This window comes from Apodemus sylvaticus, chromosome 7 (assembly GCF_947179515.1).
Source record: "Apodemus sylvaticus chromosome 7, mApoSyl1.1, whole genome shotgun sequence".
Taxonomy (NCBI): Eukaryota; Metazoa; Chordata; class Mammalia; order Rodentia; family Muridae; genus Apodemus; species Apodemus sylvaticus.
Window position 1 is genome coordinate 38,673,938 of NC_067478.1, and position 19,711 is coordinate 38,693,648.

At 39.9% G+C, this 19,711-nt stretch overlaps 1 non-coding gene across 1 annotated transcript; it reads right to left on the reverse strand.

Annotated features, from left to right (window-relative positions):
• Positions 1 to 19,283: 19,283 nt before the first annotated feature.
• Positions 19,284 to 19,355, reverse strand: LOC127690319 (small nucleolar RNA SNORD50). Its single transcript, XR_007979046.1, has one exon. It is a non-coding gene; the product is annotated as a small nucleolar RNA SNORD50 (small nucleolar RNA).
• Positions 19,356 to 19,711: the final 356 nt, after the last annotated feature.

The following is a 19,711-nucleotide window of genomic DNA, read 5'->3' on the forward strand; positions in this document are numbered from 1 at the left end:
TGGTGAGATCATTCCTCCAGCCCATGGGTTGAGGGCTCCAATGAAGAAAAAGGGGGAAGGGGAGCTGAAGAGCAAGCTTTCCTTTGCTTTTTGCTTCCTGATTTTGGAAGTCATGAGTGCAGCTGCCTTGAGCTCCCACCATTTCTTCTCACCATGATATCCTTGAAATAGGAGACAATATAAATTCTTATTCTTTTAGGCATTTTGTAGCAGAAAGAAGAGAACTGAGTGATATTTCCCATGAAGACTTAAGGATTGGAGCAGTGGAATCTGAATAATAAGAAAGTAAAAGTCAGATACCAAACAAAAGTGTTTAGTTGAGAAGTCATGAAGTAGTGTGTATTTTCTTGGATAGACAACAAATGCAGAAGGTGTTTTACTCACATGCCTGCAGTGAAATGCCGGCCTATGGTACAGAAGGACTTGGATCACTCCTCCATATGGTATTTTTTTTCTCTATAACATTGAGAGGATTGTCTCTGGCCTTTAAAAACATATGAATTCATTCAGCCTGTGTCTGTTGATCGGAGAATTTAGGCCACTGATATTTAAAGTTATTACCAAAATGTGTGTGCTAATTGTGGACATTGTGTTGATTTTTGGTGTTGATTGTTGTTGTGTAGCAGTTTCCTCAGTGACTGAAACAGCCTGTTCTTCAGGAGAGCTCTTTAATAATACAGAAGGCTAAGAATTCAAGATAGCTTCTGGAAGTCCCTGAAACTTACCAGATTCAGTTCAATCCCAGTGTGTAAAGTCTGCTTAGAGTCACTCTCAGATAAGCTAGGCTGCAAAGAAGACTGTCAGAGGAGCAGAGCTGCAAAGAAAACTCCAAGAGTAAACCAGCTTCCTGGAAGAAGCAGAAACCAGCTCAGCTTCCTCAAAGAGGTTTAGACCAACAGACTCACCTGGAAAGAATGATCTGTTGAGCTGCCTGCAGGATGTACATTGTTCTCCAGGTTTCCAACTTTTTGAGCTGTCTCTCATTTGGTGGTAGGATTGGTGATTACAGCAGCTGTCTTTGAGATGTTTCTGCTCTTGTAACCCCTCACTCATATTACTGTAAGTAACCACAATTAGACTCATTGATTAAAAAAAGAAACATAACAATGTGGGCTGAAGCCTTCAGGAGGAATGTAGATGGTAGATCTTGAATGGTGTCACATCAGGCAATATGTAGGGAGAAGTTCTTGGGCAAAAAAATAAGTCTGTATTGCCATAATTAGAATTTAATCACAAGTTGAATCAAATTTTGTCTAGTCTCTTGCTCCTCCTCTCTGGTCCAATAATAATAATTCTTATTTTTCGCCTCAGAAAAATGGAGTCAGACATTTTGCAAACCCCCCAGGAAACACTCACCTGCTTCATTTGCCAGGGCATCTTTATGGATCCAGTCTCCTTAAGGTGTGGCCATACCTTCTGCAAGGCCTGTCTCATCATTTCTTCCGAAGACTTCGGAATCCCTGACCTCTGCCCTATATGTAGGCAACCATCCCATTGGACATTCAGAAATAACAACACTATGAAGAATCTGTTATCCACTGTGAGAGAAAACAGGCTCATGAAGTATTTGATTTCTGAGGAGCACAAGTGCGTGATCCACAAGGAGAGAAAGACGACATTCTGTGGTGAGAGCAGGGCCTTCCTCTACCAATTGTGCTCTGACTCACAGGATCACAGAGGTCACACACACTGCACTATTGGAGAGCGTGCTTGTATGCAAATGGTAAGCAATATTTCTGAAAAAAAAAAAAGGATGAGAGCTTGAGAGAGGGAGGCTTAGCAGAGCACAGGGAGAGGCTTGTCCTGATTTTGAGGAATCCTTTGTACTCCAAATCTTGTCACTTTTAAAACAGGGAATGAGGAATGACTATGAAATGAAAACATTCCTTGACAGGTGCATAAATGTAAATTTCATTTCTAGGTTCACGATTCATTATATTCACATCACTGAAAATTATTTTTGTTTTTTTTTGTTTTGTTTTATTTTGTTTTGTTTTTTGGATTTGGTTTTTTCAAGACAGGATTTCTCTGTATAGGCCTGGCTGTCCTGGAACTCACTCTGTAGACCAGGCTGGCCTCGAACTCAGAAATCCGCCTACCTCTGCCTCCCAGAGTGTTGGGATTAAAGGCGTGTGCCACCACTGCCCGGCCATCACTGAAAATTATAATCATGGTAAATTTACATCTTTAAAAAGTGCTCATGACAGGAGACTAAAATCCCAAAAGTACACTGGAATGAGCTGCGTAGAACCGGGATCCCAGTCGGATGCTAATTATCCAGACAATCGTCAATTACAGTCTATCACTTTACTTGAGCTCAGGGTGGTTGTATTTTCTAATTCTATGGTCTGAAATTTAAAGTTTCATAGTTAATAAAAATAAAAAGAAACAGCACTGTGATCCTTCTTCTACCCTTTCTAAAGTAATTGTGTTCAGTTCTAGAGTTTGTCCATCAGGTAATTCATTATTTAATTAAGGATGACATTTATTTATTAATTACAGCTTAAACTTGAAAAGCAAATGGCATCTTTATTGAAGAAGATCCTGGAACAGCAGGAGAATCTAAATGCAGGGAGGAGAACAATCTTTCACTGGTTGGTGGGTATGAGGCTGATGTGTAAAGTCAACCAGACGCAGATATCTTGCAAACTTGGACATTCACAATTTGAGGATCATATATGGGATGTGATGCTAGAAATCCTTTTATGTTAACCTTAAGTTCTTAAAGGCAAAATCCAATTTTGAACACAGAGAAAAACCTGGCCATGTGGCAGTAAAGTTTGATAATAATGGGTGAATTTCTGAGTGTTTAGCAGATTACATCAGACTTTATGACTTCACTTGGAATTTTGGTTGCTATGTATGTGCAAACTTGCATTTTTTCTTTTCCTTTATTTTTGTTTTCTTTTTTGGTTATTTGAGACAGGGTTTCTCTGTGTAGCCCTGGCAGTCCTGGAACTTACTCTGTAGACCAGGCTGGCCTCAAACTCAGAAATCTGCGTGCCTCTGTCTCCCAAGTGCTGGGATTAAAGGCATGTGCTACAACTGCCCAGCCCAAAGTTGCAATTTTGAAAAAAAACATATTGTAAATCAAAATCTTTTTTCCAGATATCTCAGACACTCATTTAATAGATTAAAATGGTAAGGGAAAAGGATGGGTTTGTTTGTTTCCTCTATTAATAATGAAGAAATGTATAAAATCAAATGATTTACATTTTCTGAAAAGTGGGAACAGTAAATCAGCGTGTGCAGCACCCTGATGGGATCCAGTAGGTGAATTTAAACATAGAAGAACTCAGTGGAGAGGATCAAATACTCTCCAGATGTGATCTAGGATGTCCCTTTTCCTTCAGGACTGTGACCCTGGGGGGGGGGATGATCAGGTCAGAGTATAGCAAACTACATTCACCCCTCAATAAAGAAGTGAATCAATATATGGCATCTATGAAAAATCAAAGCAGTATTATTTTAGAGGTGCTCAGGGAAAATGAAGCCATGATAATCCAGAAGAGGAGTCAACTAATAGTAATGTATTAGGAACTGAAGGCGATGTCCCAGAAGCCATATGAGGTGCTGCTGCTGCAGGTAAGCATGGAAGAGGGCTTGAAACAGCTTTATCATCTGAGGCCACACCTCTGACTGTTACATCTTAGATCCCTTTCTATATCTCCTGTACTTATTATCAGGTTTTAAGAAAAATCTGGAGAGATAATTTCTGTAGTATCCTAAAAAGAGGAAGCTTGTTGACATTGTGTCAGCAGATTCCATACTGAATATCTCTTTTTTTGTGTGTTTGTAGCTTGAGTCTTTGAAACCCCAAATTAAGTGATTCTTGTGACCAAGCACTCCATTTTACCTCTTCTTGCCTGGTAGTACAGTTTTAAAGTAGTCTACCATAAGTTTGCTCTGTTTGAAAGCTGTGTTTTTGAGCTTTCTTTGGGAGGTGGGGGATTTGATATATGTTCTTCTTTTGTGGTGCACAATGACCTCAGATTCACAGGATTCCTGAGACCTAAACCCAAAATTCTAAAATTGAAGATATGAGGCACCATGTAGGGGTTAGGCCTCAGTTTTGAAGTACCCTTAATGAAAGCTTCCTATGCTTGAGTACAAGATCAAAGAAAGTCCTCTTTGCAGACAGCTGTGTGTTACAAAGCATTATATAACTCCTACCCATATGCTTCCCAAATATTGTCACAGCCTGATTTCATTAACAATTCATTCCATTGTGCTAATCCACTTCATTGGCATTACCCTGGGACATGAAAATACATTTGCAAGGTGAATCAGTGTAGTGATGACTAACAATTATGTAAAGAAAATAAAAGATATAAAAGATATAAAAAAGATAATAAAAGATATAAAACTTTATGGGTTGGAGAGATGGCTCAGCAGTTAAGAGCACTAACTGATCTTCCAGCAATCCTGAGTTCAAGTCCCAGCAGCCACATGGTGGCTCACAACCATCTATAATGGGATCTGATGCCCCCTTCTGGTGTGTCTGTAGGGAGAAAAGTGTACTCATATACATAAAATGAATAACTAAATCTCTAAAGAAACTATGTATATATAGAACAAAATTGTGGGCTGTTCCTTCAGATATCTAAGCTTCTCTTGTTTTGTTTGCAGGATTTGGATGGCTTGTTCAGTAGGAGAGTTTAATCCTCAGTGTAAGCCAGGATACCCTGAACTATGGTACAAAGCGGAATAAGCCCTCTTAGCAATGTACAAATATACTTTGTATAGAAAATACTTAGTTGTTTATGGATGATGGGTTTGGGATTGTGTTCATGGATATGATGCCTGTTTGGCGTTACCAGACAGTGTCTTTTCGTTCTCCATATGAATGAGGCAGTGTATGTAATGAGCTTGAGCTAAATTTTTTTTTATTATTATTCGATATAATTTTTTATTTACATTTCAAATGATTTCTGCTTTTCAAGCCCTCCACTCCCCGAAAGTTCAGGAAGCCCCCTTCTCTCCCCCTGTACTCCCACCCACCCCTTCCCACTTTCCTGTTCTGGTTTTGCCGAATACTGCTTCACTGAGTCTTTCCAGAACAAGGGCCCACTACTCCTTTCTTCTTGTACCTCATTTGATGTGTGGATTATGTTTTGGGTATTCCAGTTTTCTAGGTTAATATCCACTTATTAGTGAGTGCATACCGTGATTCACCTTTTGAGTCTGGGTTACCTCACTTAGTATGATCTTCTCCAGCTCCATCCATTTGCCTAAGAATTTCATGAATTCATTGTTTCTAATGGCTGAATAGTATTCCATTGTGTAGATATACCACATTTTTTCCATCCACTCTTCTGTTGAGGGATACCTGGGTTCTTTCCAGCATCTGGCAATTATAAATAGGGCTGCTATGAACATAGTAGAGCATGTATCCTTATTACATGGTGGGGAATCCTCTGGGTATATGCCCAGGAGTGGTATAGCAGGATCTTCTGGAAGTGAGGTGCCCAGTTTTCGGAGGAACCTCCAGACTGATTTCCAGAGTGGTTGTACCAATTTGCAACCTCACCAGCAGTGGAGGAGTGTTCCTCTTTCTCCACACCCTTTCCAACACCTGCTGTCTCCTGAAATTTTAATCTTAGCCATTCTGACTGGTGTAAGATGAAATCTCAGGGTTGTTTTGATTTGCATTTCCCTAATGACAAATGAAGTTGAGCATTTTTTAAGATTCTTCTCCGCCATCCGAAGTTCTTCAGGTGAGAATTCTTTGTTTAACTCTGTACCCCATTTTTTAATAGGGTTGTTCGGTTTTCTGGAGTCTAACTTCTTGAGTTCTTTATATATATTGGATATTACCCCTCTATCTGATGTAAGATTGGTGAAGATCTTTTCCCAATTTGTTGGTTGCCGATTTGTCCTCTTGATGGTGTCCTTTGCCTTACAGAAACTTTGTAACTTTATGAGGTCCCATTTGTCAATTCTTGCTCTTAGAGCATACGCTATTGGTGTTCTGTTCAGAAACTTTCTCCCTGTACCGATGTCCTCAAGGGTCTTCCCCAGTTTCTTTTCTATTAGCTTCAGAGTGTCTGGCTTTATGTGGAGGTCCTTGATCCATTTGGATTTGAGCTTAGTACAAGGACACAAGGATGGATCAATTCACATTCTTCTGCATGCTGACCTCCAGTTGAACCAGCACCATTTGTTGAAAAGTCTATCTTTTTTCCATTGGATGTTTTCAGCCGCTTTGTCGAGGATCAAGTGGCCATAGGTGTGTGGGTTCATTTCTGGATCTTCAATCCTGTTCCATTGATCCTCCTGCCTGTCACTGTACCAATACCATGCAGTTTTTAAAACTATTGTTCTGTAGTATTGCTTGAGGTCAGGGATACTGATTCCCCCTGACTTTCTTTTGTTGCTGAGAATAGTTTTAGCTATCCTGATGCAATTTGTGCCTTGGGTATTCAGGGCTTCTGGGCTAATTAATATCCACTTATCAGAGATTGCATCCATGCGTATTCTTTTGTGACTGGATTACCTCACTTAGGATGATATTTTCCAGATCAAACCATTTGCCTAAAAATTTTGTGAATTCATTGTTTCTAATTGCTGAGTAGTATTCCATTGTGTAAATATACCACATTTTCTGTATCCATTCCTCCTTTGAGGAGCATCTGGGTTCTTTCCAGCTTCTGGCTATTATAAATAAGGCGTCTATGAACATAATGGAGCATGTGCCTTTATTGCATGCCAGAGAATCTTTTGGGTATATGCCCAGGAGAGGTATAGCAGGGTCCTCCGAAAATGTCATGTCCAGTTTTCTGAGGAACTGCCAGACTGATTTCCAAAGTGTTTGTACCATCTTACAGCCCCACCAGCAGTGGAGGAGTGTTCCTCTTTCTCCACATCCTCCCCAACACATACTGTCTCATGAGTTTTGAACTTAGCTATTCTGACTGGGGTAAGGTGAAATCTCAGGTTTGTTTTGATTTGCATTTCCCTAATGACTAATGATGTTGAGCACTTCTTAAGGTGCCTCTCAGCCATCTGAAATTTATTCAGGTGAAAATTCTTTGTTTAGATCTGTACCTCATTTTTAATAGGGTTATTTGGTTCCCTGGGGTCTAACTTCTTGAGTTCTTTCTATATATTGGATATTAGCCCTCTATCAGATGTAGGGTTGGTGAATATCCTTTACCAATTTGATGGTTGCTGTTTTGTCCTTTTCACAGTGTCCTTTGCCTTACAGAAAGTTTGTAATTTTATGAGGTCCCATTTGTCAATTCTTGATCTTAGAGCATAAGCTATTGGTGATCTGTTCAGGAAATTTTCCCCTTGCCCATGTCCTCTAGGGTCTTCCCCAGTTTCTTTTCTATTAGTTTCAGTGTGTCTGGTTTTACATGTAGGTCCTTGATCCACTTGGAGTGAAGTTTAGTACATGGAAATAAGAATGGATCAATTCGCATTCTTCTGCATGCTGACCTCCAATTGATCCAGCACCATTTGTTGAAAAGGCTATCTTTTTTCCACTGGATGTTTTTGGCTCCTTTGTCGAAGATCAAGTGACCATAAGTATGTGGGTTCATTTCTGGATCATCAGTTCTATTCCACTGATCCACTTGTCTGTCACTGTACCAATACCATGCAGTTTTTAACATTATTTCTCTGTAGTATTGCTTGAAGTCAGGGATACTGATTCCTCCAGAATTTCTTTTGTTGTTGGGAATAGTTTTAGCTATCCTGGGTTTTTTGTTATTCCAGATGAATTTGAGAATTGCTTTTTCTAACACTGTGAAGAACTGAGTTGGGATTTTGATGGGGATTGCATTGAATCTGTAGCTTGCTTTCGGCAAGATGGCCATTTTAACTATATTAATCCTGCCAATCCACGAGTATGGCAGATTTTTCCGTTTACTGAGGTCTTCTTCAATTTCCTTCTTCAGAGACCTGAAGTTCTTGTCATATAGATGTTTTACCTGTTTGGTTGGAGTCACACCAAGATACTTTATATTGTTTGTGGCTATTGTGAAGGTGTCATTTCCCTAACTTCTTTCTCAGCCTGCTTATCCTTTGAGTACAGGGAAGCAACTGATTTGCTTGAGTTGATTTTATAACCAGCCACTTTGCTGAAGTTGTTTATCAGTTGTAGGAGTTCTCTGGTCGAGGTTTTCAGGTCACTTAAGAAGACTATCATGTCATCTGCAAATAGTGATAATTTGACTTATTCATTTCCAATTTGTATCCCTTTTACCTCCTTATGTTGTCAAATTGCCCGAGCTAGTACCTCAAGTACAATATTGAAAAGATAAGGAGAGAGGGGGCAGCCCTGTCTAGTCCCTGATTTTAGTGGGATTGCTTCAACCTTCTCTCTGTTTAGTTTGATGTTGGCTACCGGTTTTCTGTATATTGCTTTAATGATGTTTAGGTATCGGCCTTGAATTCCTGTTCTTTCCAAGACTTTTGGTATGAAAGGATGCTGAATTTTGTCAATTGCCTTTTTTGCATCTAATGAGATGATCATATGGTTTTTTTCTTTGAGTTTGTTTTTGTAGTCGATAGTATTGATGGATTTCCTTATATTGAACCATCCCTGCATCCCTGGGATGAAGCCTACTTGATCATGGTGGATGATCGTTTTGATGTGTTCTTGGATTTGGTTGGCAAGAACTTTATTAAGTATTTTTGCATCAATGTTCATAAGAGAAATTGGCCTGAAGTTCTCTTTCTTTGTTGGATCTTTGTGTGGTTTTGGTATCAGTGTAATTGTGGCTTCATAGAACGAGTTGGGTAGAGTTCCTTCTATTTTTATTTTGTGGAATCGTTTGAAGAGTATTGGTGTTAGGTCTTCTATGAAGGTCTGATAGAATTCTGCACTGAAGCCATCTGGTCCCGTGCTTTTTTTTTTGGTTGGGAGACTTTCTATGACCCTTTTTATTTCTTCAGGTGTTATGGGACTGTTTAGTTGATCTATTTGATCCTGATTTAGTTTTGTTGTCGGATATCTGTCTAGGAAACTGCCCATTTCCTCCAGATTCTCCAGTTGTGTTGAGTATAGGCTTTTGTAGTAGCATCTAATGATTTTTTGAATTTCCTCAGTTTCTGTTGTCATATCTCCCTTTTTATTTCTAAGTGTGTTAATCTGGATACTGTCTCTGTGCCCTTTGGTTAGTCTGTCTAAGGGTTTATCTATTTTGTTGATTTTCTCAAAGAACCAACTCCTGGTTTTGTTGATTCTTTGTATGGTTCTCTTTGTTTCGGCCCTGAGTTTGATGATTTCCTGCCTTCTACTCCTCCTGGGTGAAATAGCTTCTTTTTGTTCCAGGGCTTTCAGGTGTGTCATTAAGCTGTTAGTCTATGCTCTCTCCATTTTCTTTTTGGAGACACTCAAGCCTATGAATTTTCCTCTTAGCACTGCTTTCATTGTGTCCCATAGATTTGGGTATGTTGTGTCTTCATTTTCATTAAGTTCTAAAAAGTCTTTCTGTCTTTATTTCTTCTTTGACCAAGGTATCATTGAGTAGAATACTTTTCATTTTCCACGTGTATGTGGGTTTTCTGTTGTTTTTGTTGCTATTGAAGACCACTTTTACTCCATAGTGATCTGATAAGAGGCAAGGGATTAGTTCGATCTTATATTTGTTGAGGTCTGTCTTGTGACCAATTATATGATTGATTTTCGAGAAGGTACCATGAGGTGCTGAGAAAAAGGTATATTCTTTTGCTTTAGGATAGAATGTTCTATATATATCTGTTAAATCTAATTGGTCCAAAGCTTCAATTAGTTTCACTGTGTCCCTGTTCAGTTTCTGTTTTCCTGATCGGTCTATTGAGGAAAGTGCAGTGTTGAAGTCACCCACAATTATTGTGTTAGGTGCAATGTGTGCTTTGAGCTTTAATAATGTTTCTTTTATGAATGAGGGTGCCCTTACATTTGGAGCATAGATGTTCAGGATTGAGAGTTCTTCTTGTTGTATTTTTCCTTGACCAGCAAGAAGTGTCCCTCAGAGTCTCTTTTGATGACTTTGGGTTGAAAGTCAATTTTATCTGATATTAGACTGGCTAGTCCAGCTTGTTTCCTGAGACCATTTGCTTGTAAAATTGTCTTCCAGCCTTTTACTCTAAGGTAGTATTTGTCTTTGACCCTGAGGTGTGATTCCTGTATGCAGCAAAATATAGGGTCCTGTTTATATATGCAGTCGGTTACTCTATGTCTTTTTATGGGGGCGTTGAGTCCATTGATGTTAAGAGATATTAAGGAATAGTGATTATTACTTCCTGTCATTTTTGATGTTATTTTTTAAATTTGATTGGTTAACTTCTTTTGGGTTTGATGAGAGAAGGTTACTATCTTGCTTTTTCCAGGGTGAAGTTTCCCTCCTTGTATTGTTGTTTTCCTCCTATTATCTTTTGTACGGCTGGGTTTGTGGATAGATATTGGGTAAACTTGGTTTTGTCATGGAATATCTTAGTTTCTCCATCTATGGTGATTGAGAGTTTTGCTGGGTATAGTAGTTTTGGCTGACATTTGTATTCGCTTAGAGTCTGCATGAGATCTGCTCAGGATCTTCTAGTTTTCATAGTCTCAGGTGAAAAGTCTGCTGTGATTCTGATAGGTCTTCCTTTATATGTTACTTGGCCTTTTTCTCTTACTGCCTTTAATATTCTTTCTTTGTTTAGTACATTTGGTGTTTTGATTATTATGTGACGGGAGGTATTTCTGTTCTGGTCCAGTCTGTTTGGAGTTCTGTAGGTTTCTTGTATATTCATGGGCATCTCTCTCTTTAGGTTAGGGAAGTTTTCTTCCATAATTTTATTGAAAATATTTGCTGGCCCTTTAAGTTGTAAATCTTCACTCTCATCTATGCCTATAATCCTTAGGTTTGGTCTTCTCATTGTGTGCTGGATTTCCTGGATATTTTGGGTTACAAGCTTTTTGCATTTTGCATTTTCTTTTAACTGTTGAGTCCATGGTTTCTGTGGTATCTTCAGCATCTGAGATTCTTTCTTCTATCTCTTGTATTCTGTTGTTGATATTTGCATCTATGTCCCCTGATTTCTTCCCAAGGTTTTCTATCTCCAAAATTGTCTCCCTTTGAGTTTTCTTAGTTGATTCTACTTCTGATTTTAGATCCTGGATGGTTTTGCTTAGCTCCTTCACTTGCTTGTTTCTACTTTCCTGTAGTTCTTTAAGAGATTTTTGTGTTTCCTATTACATAACCTCAGCCTGTTGACCAAAGTTCTCCTGTATTTCTTTAAGTGATTTTTGTGTTTCCTCCTTATTGGGCTTTGTATTCTCCTGAATTTCTTTCAATGCTTTTTGTGTTTCCCTTGTAAGGGCTTCTAACTTTTGATCCATTTTCTCCTGAATTTCTTTAAGTATGTCCTTCATGTGCTCCTGTACCAGCATCATAACCAGTGATTTTAAACCAAATCTTGTTTTACAGTTGTGATGGGGTATCCAGGACATGCTGATATAGGAGAATTGGGTTCAGATGATGCCATATTGCCTTGATTTCTGTTAGTTTTATTCCTGCATTTGCCTTTTGCCATCTAGTTCTCACTGGTGTTAGTTGGTCTTGTCAATGCTGGACTCACCAGTGCAAGCTGCCTCTTCCCAGGTGGCCTCTGGTGCACAGCTGACCTCCTGCACTGCCTGGAGACAGGGTGCTGTTCAGATCCTGAAGCAGACACCTGAAGGTTCCTGCAGGGGCCTGCTGGACTCACCAGAGCACACTGACTCTTACCAGCCGGCCTCCCGGATGCCCCTCTTGCTTCTTGCAGGACCTGGAGATGTGGTGTTGCAGCCCAGGGTGTTCTGGATCCCGAAGCAGAGCTCTGAAGGCTCTTGCCAGAGGCCTCAGGACTGGAACCTAAGCTTCATGCCGCAGAAGCAAGTTGTGCGCTCCCAGTCTGTATCCGGGTGCACATCAGGTCTCTTGCACTTCCTGGAGCCCAGGCTGTTCTGGATCCTGAAGCAGAGATTAAGTGTTTATTTTTAGTACTTCATAATAAATCATATTTTGCATGGGAATAAAGTATCAACTTTAAGTCATCCATTCGAGGGAAAATTATTGTTGTTTCCCGTTTGGGGTTATTATGAATAAAGCTACATTGAACATACATGAGCAAGTGTTTCTGTGATAGTATAGTGTGCCCTTTGGGTATATGCCTAATAGTGGTATAGCTAGGACTATATTGAGGAACTATATTGATTTCCATAATTCTTGTATAAGTTTTTACAGCTGCAGACATAGCAGATTGTTCCCTTACTCTCCAGCATGAGGTGTCACTGATGTTATTGATCTTAACCATTGACAGGTATAAGATGGAATCTCAGAGGTGTTTCGATTTTCATTTCCCTGATGACTGAGGATTTTGAACATGTAAGTGTTTCTCAGCCATTTGTAATTCCTCCATTGAGAATTCTCTGGTTACATGTGTATTCCAATTTATAATTGGACTATTTAGTTTGTTGATGACTAGTTTCTTGAGTTTTTCATGTATTTTATATATTAGCCCTCTACTGAATGTTGAGTTGGTGTAAAATCTTTTCCTAATGGCTAATGACGCCATTTCGTCCTATTGATGGTGTACTGTTCTATACACAACCTTTTCAGTTTCATGAGGGCCCACTTATTAATCATTGTTTTTTGTTTGTTTGTTTTGGGTTTTTTTTTGGGGGGGGGGGGGTTCCAGACAGGGTTTGTCTGTGTAGTTTTGGCTGTTCTGGAACTCACTCTGCAGACCAGGCTGGCCTCGAACTCAGAAATTTGCCTGCCTCTGCCTCCCAAGTGCTGGGATTAAAGGCATGTGCCACCACCACCTGGCTAATCACTGTTTTTAGTACCTGCTCTACTGGTGTTCAAGAAGTTGTCTTCTATGCCAGTGAGTTCAAGCATTTCCCTCACTTCCCCTTCTATCAGTTGTAGTGTATCTTGTTTTATGTTGAGGCCTTCAATCCACTTGGACATGAATTTTACATAGGGCAATAGATATGGATCAATTTGCATTCCTCTACAGCTTGAGATCCAAATAGATTAGCACTATTTGTTGAAGGTGTTTGCTTTTCACCATTATGAATTTCTGGTTTCTTTTTCAAAAATTAGGTGTCCATGGGTGTTTGGATTTATTACTGTGTCTTTAATTTGATTCCATTGATCAATCTGTTTTTATTTCAATAACATGAGTGTTTTCCCATTAATTTATTAACTTTACATCACACTTGCAGCTTCACCTCCCTCTTATCCTCAGAGTGTCTCCTCTCTTCCCCTCCCACTATCTCTCATCCCCTTGTCAGAAACAAAGCTTTCCATGGATATCAAACCTCATTGGTATATCAAGTTGCAGTAAGACTAGGCATATCTTCTTCTATTGAGGCTGGACAACACAGCCCAATTAGGAGACAGGTAGCTCAGGAGAGACAACAAGTTCACTTACATGCCATGCACCTGCATGGTCCCACATGAACACCAAGCTCCATATCTGTTACATATATACAGAGAACCTAAGTCCGGCACATCCATGTCCTCTGTTTGATGGTTCTGCTCAGTGATTCTGTAGGTTTTCCTGTGGTGTCTTTGACTTCTTGGTTCCTTCAGTCCTTCTTCCCTGTCTTCCACAGGATTCCTCAAGGTCTACCTAATGTTTGGTTGTAGGTCTCTGCATCTGTTTCCAGATGCCAGTTGTGCTAGGCTCCTATCTGCATGAATGCCAGAATATCATTAATACTGTCAAGGTGGGCTTTGTCTCATGGCATAAGTTGAGTCAGTCTTTGCCTGGCCCCTCCCTCAATGAACATAGTGTACTCTTGAACATCCTGTAGGAAGGACTGATTGTGGGTTGAAGGTTGTATGGGTGTTTTGGTGTTCTCATCATCCACTGTAAGTCTTTTCTGGTAAGAGGGGGTGGCCTTTCCAGGCTCCATATCCTCCATTGCTAGGAGTCTTTGGTATGGTTACCTTCAAAGATTCCTGGAGTTTCCACTGTCCTTGGTTTGTACCTCTTCCCAGAGATGCTCCTTCCTCCCCAAAACTGATTCCAATCCCCTCTCCCAGTTCTGTTTTCCTCATAATTGATCTCTCCTGTTACCTTCCCCAAACACTCCCTAACCCAGTCACTCCCTCTGAGTACCTCTATGTCTATTTTAATTCCCCTTCTCAGTGAGATTCAAGCATCACTCCTTGGGCCCTGGCAGGTGCCAGCAGGTCAGTCAGTGTGGGAGTCACCACTGGGGGAGTGAGGATGATTCTAGGAAAGGCAGAAAGAAGATGTCAGAAAGAGGTATGGGAGGGCTGTTGGTGAATACCATGCCAGCAGCAAGTGTGTTTTCTCAATGTCTTTTAAAGGCAAGCAACGCAAAGCATAACCAATTCCAGGAAGATAAACAGTGACCATAAATCCTTATGTGGGAAATTTAAGGTACACAATGTGTATATTTGACTAAGGCTGTTTCCATCAGACTAGGACAGTCTCTCCAGGACATATGTATAAGCTGAGGAACTTGTAGACCATAACATATCTTAATTAAAAACAAAGACAGATGTTGGCAGATACATTCATGATTAATCTCAAACAATGGTAACTCCAGAAGTGTTTCTCACACGCCTCTTTGATACTTAGCTTCATTATGTCTGTGGATTGTAGAATAGTTATCCTGTACTTAGTGGCTTATATCCACTTATAATTGAGTACATACCATGTTTGTCTTTCTGGGTCTGGGTTACCTCACTCAGGATGATATTTTCTAGATTAGTCTATTTGCCTACAAATTTAATGGTGTCATTGTTTTGAATATTTGAGTGATATTCCATTATGTAAATGTATCACATTTTCTTTATCGATTTTTTGGTTGTTTCCAAATTCTAGTTATTAAGAATAAAGTTACTAAGAACTTAGTTGCACATGTGTCCTTATGGCATGATAGAGCATCTTATGGGTGTATAGCCAGGAGTGGAATACCTGGGCCTTGAGATTGGTCTATTTCCAGTTTTCTGTGATACTACCATATTGATTTACAAAAAGGCTGTACAAGTTTGCACTCACACCAGCACTGGAGGAGTGTTTCCTTTGCTCCACATCTTTCCCAGGATGAGCTGTAACTTGAGATTTTTTTCTCAGTCAGTTTGATGAGTGTGAAGATGAAATCTGAGTCATGTTGATTTATCCTTATCTGATAAATAAGGATGTACAATTCTTAAGTGCTTCTGAGCCATTTAAGATTCATTTGTTGAGAATTCTGCTTGGGTCTGTACCCCAGTTTTTTTTTAATTAATTTTTTTAATTATTCAATTTATATCCCACTCACTACTCCCCACCTGGTCAACCTATCCCAAATCCTCCATCCCCTGCCACTTCTCAGGTATCCCCTTACTGTGGTGCAAGTCTGAGAGGCTACGAGCTTCCTCTCCCACTGAGTCTCTCTTCTATCCTTCCATCTCTGTAAATAAAACCTCTTTTCCCCTATCATTATTTTTACTTGTTTCATGTGCCTATCAAGCTGTAACATGTAATGAACATGAAGGCAAGAGGACAGGTTGGTTTCTCCTTCACAATGTGGTTCATGGGACTCCACTCAGTCAGGCTTGACAGGAAGGCCCTTTACCAGTTGATGGTTCTTTATTGGAGCAGTTGCAGTTATCCAGTCTGGGCTTCAGTTTGTTTTTAAGATTTTGTTTTTAGGCATGTCTGTGCACGTGTGCAATGTGTGAGTGCAAGTGCCCATAGAAATCAGAGGTGTAGGTACCCCCCACTTCAAATTGGAGCCAGAGTACAGATAGGTGTTGAGATTTGAACTCAGGTCCTCAAGAATAGTAATACTCTCTCTAAAGCAGAGTCATCTGTCCAGTCCCAAACCTTCAGTTTGTGATAGGCTATTAGGAACACTTTCTCCTCCTGTGCCCAACAGTAAGTAGTAACCTTTTAGTTCAGAAAATTGACTTCATATTTGAAAGTCTTACACTTAAGTCTTTGATTCCTTTTGGGTTTCTACTACTCAACCTGAGAGGCAGGGGTCTGCTTCCTCTAGTAATAACAGAAATAGTCCCAAAGCAGTCTTTCCTTTTGCATTTTTATATTTATGTGTGTGTACATAAATATATAAAGGTTTTCTTTTTCCTAAGAAAGGGTTTCTCTGTGTAGCCCTGGTTGTCCACAGCTCACAGAGAACTGCCTGCCACCAGCACCCAGCCCAGCTTGTTTCCTTATATTACTCAGGTTCACCTCCTGAGGAGTGATGCCGAGAAGCCATTAATTAAGAAGGAGGCATTCACCTTCATTCCCAGCAGTCTGGAGTCAGAGGCAGGGCAATCTGTGGTTCAAGGCCAGCCTGGCCTACAAACTTAAGTTCCAGTACAGGCAGAGAGAGCTACATATTGAGACCCTGATTCAATCAAAAGAAAGCTATCTAAATATATTTCTCAATCAGAGTGTGCACCTGCATGCCAAAAGAGGCCATCAGATTGCATTATAGATGGCTGTGAGCCTCTTTGTGGTTGTTGGGAATTGATCTCATGACTTCTTGCAGAACTGCCAGTGCTATTAATTGCTGAGCCATCTCTAGGATTATGGGGATGGGGGAATCTCCACTCTCTAAGAGGCAGAGAGTGGTGTTAGGGTGAGGGACTGTGCAAGGCTGGAACTAGGAGTGCCTGGATTGAAGGTGTGCACTGTCAACACCCAGGTTCTTTGAACTGCAGCCATCTCTCCAGTCCCAGACCCACACCCCATTTTTTTTAAGACTTGAGTCTCTATTGAGCTCTCAGGTAAGTTCCTTAACAAGCTAGAGGTCAGGGATGATAACTAGTATAAGTCCTTTATTAACAAAAAGAATTATTCAGTCAGAATCTGTAATTAAAAGGTTTAGTCAAAAATGTCATCCAGTGTGTATTAAAAGGTTTGAGTTAGTAAATTTAATGGAAACTAATTTTACTTCCCACTAAAACGAGGCCTTGTTTGGACTTGTCTCTTGTTCAGGTCAATAATAAGGATGGCTCAGTGGTCAAATGTGCTTACTGATTTCAGGAACCAAGTTCAGGACCCAGCTCCCTCACAGCATCTGAACTCTAGCTTGATATTTAGCACCCCTTCTGTCCTAAAAGGGCAATTGCACACATAAACATAACACCCCTAATCCCCAACCTATAAAAACTGACCGTGTTCCTCTTTCAAAGTATAATAAACACATCAAATTATCATCACAGTTTCTTACTGAAAGCCATTGTGATTTGAGCCCATCTGCTCAGAAACTACAATGTACTTAGCATTCAGCCTTATCTTGCATTCCATTTCTTTCCATCCCATTAATACCAAGATCCCATTGTATCACAAATACATCTGAAACCATACCATGCTTTATTCATGTAGTCCCTTAAGCCTAGCTGTACATTTCCTAAATTCAACTAGTGAGGAATCCATCTGTTTAATCCTTTAATAGGAAGGCTTCTCTGGCTAGCTTGGTGACACCTACATGTAATCTACAGTTGGGAGGCAGGATTGCCAAAAATTCCTAAGACCAGCTTGGTGTGAGGGAGCTCCAGGTCAAAACAGTGAGGCACTCTTCCAAAGAAATCAACCAACATAGAAAATCTTCACTTGTTTTTTCTATTTCTATAAGGTTGCTTTTGATTTTATTCAGCACCCTGTATATATATAGGTTCTTTGGAGTTGGTTTTTTCAAGACAGGTTTTCCCTGTATAGCTCTGGCTATCCTAGAACTCACTCTGTAGACCAGGCTGGCCTCAAACTCAGAAATCAGCCTGCCTCTGCCTCCCAGAGTGCTGGGATTAAAGATGTGCGCCAACACTGCCCAGCATGAATTTCCTGAGCCTGGTCTACAGAGTGAGTTCCAGGACAGCCAGGGTCACACAAAGAAAACCCTGTCTCGAAAAACCCAAAATAAAGAGAAAAAAAAAGGGGGGGGGGGGAAATTCATATTTCTTCAAATAAATAAAAAGGAGGCACAACAAATAACTTGTGATATTGCAAAACAGAATGTATCAACAAGGAAAAATTAAAAAAGAAAAACACAGTATCAAACAGAATTCTGACATCCTAAAAAATAAGCTACCTGACTAAAAATTCAACTGCACCTAACGTAGAGAAACCACAAAGAACTTTGTATGCACAGACAACTCATTTTTCAAATGTAGCAAGTTTTCACCAATGCTACCAGGAAAACTTAACATATATAGGGAAAAAAAAAAAAAACAACGCAAACTAGATTCCTCCTCCTTAGTGTGAAAAATCATTTTAAGACCTTGACTTTAATGATAAACTAGGTAGAGGGGTGGACTGATATGCTTTTAATCCAAGAGTTGGGGAGGCAGGAGGATCGAGTTCAAGATCAGCCAAGTTCAGAGTTCAGATAGCCAGGGATACTGAGAACTGTCATGAAAAGTGTTACCACAAAGCAACAGCATACTAGAAGAATTTATCCATAACCAGTGACACTACTTTATATAGGTAACAAAAAATTGAAGTCTACCAATTTTATAGTATTCTAAAGGTAGGCATGGTGGCTTTTTCTTTAAACTGAGGCCATCTCTATAGTTGAGTATCAGGACAATTTTGAGATACTGTTGCCAATAAAAAAAAGCAAGTTCAACCCTTGTCAATTACCACAAAGGAAAATGGAAGTATGCAGCAGTTAAGAACTTAGAAATGAAAGCCCATTTAGTCTTAGCACTTGGGAAGCAGAGACAGGTGGAATAAAGACCAATCAGTCAAAGACCACTAACTCTGAAAACTCAATAACCATGGAAGTGGAACATGTACCAAGGCACTCTGGTTAATCTTCTGACACACACTTAATTGAAGAAATATATGCAACTGTATGTTTATTGCAGCATTCTCAAATATCCACTGTGGGATGTCCAAGGAAATAGCTCACGATCAAGTTTATAATCACTGAGATGGTGACCTGCTGCTTTAAGTTCATGATTGCATTCACTATGCTCAGTCTGTACAGCTGTGTCAGCTCACCACAACCTTCACAGAACAGAGTAACCTCAATGGATTGGCAAAACAATCCATTTACATACAGCCCACAAAAAATGTACAAGAATCAACTCTGCAGGCCATAACAGATGCTGTCCTGATCACTAGACAGATTAACAGGGACAGCCAGGGCCATGGAGACCCCATCTCAAACATCTCAGTACTAATACTATGCATTTTCTTCTTGTATCTGCCTTTTCTGGATGTTTATCACATCTAGTTTTCAATCTCAAATCTTGTGTCACTGACCCTAAAAATGAAAAACAAAGAAACACAGGCATTACATTACTGCCAAAATTAAAACAGAACACAACAGAACTTTGTAATGGTCCATCTCAGAAGCCTGATCCATAGTTGTGGTTTTTCAACAGGAATTCAGGTTCAAGATAGGATTATCATAGAGTAGACCAACTTCATTAAGTTCAGCACAAGGCTGGAAAGATGGCTCAGCGGGGAAGAGCACCAACTGTTCTTCCAAAGGTCCTGAGTTCAAACACCAGCAAGCACATGGTGACTCACAGCCATCCTTACACATATCTGATGATGCCTTATTCCGGTGCTTCTGAAGACAGCTTCAGTGTACTTACACATAATAATAAATAAGTCTTTAAAACAAAACAAAAAAAAATGTTCAGCAGAAAACAAACCAGAGCAGCACTTACATGCACTCCTGCTCTAGGATCTTTACAGGCCACGGGCATCCCAATGGGTCAGCATTCCCTGCTGGCAGAAAGAAAGAAGTACAGTGACACACTATTAA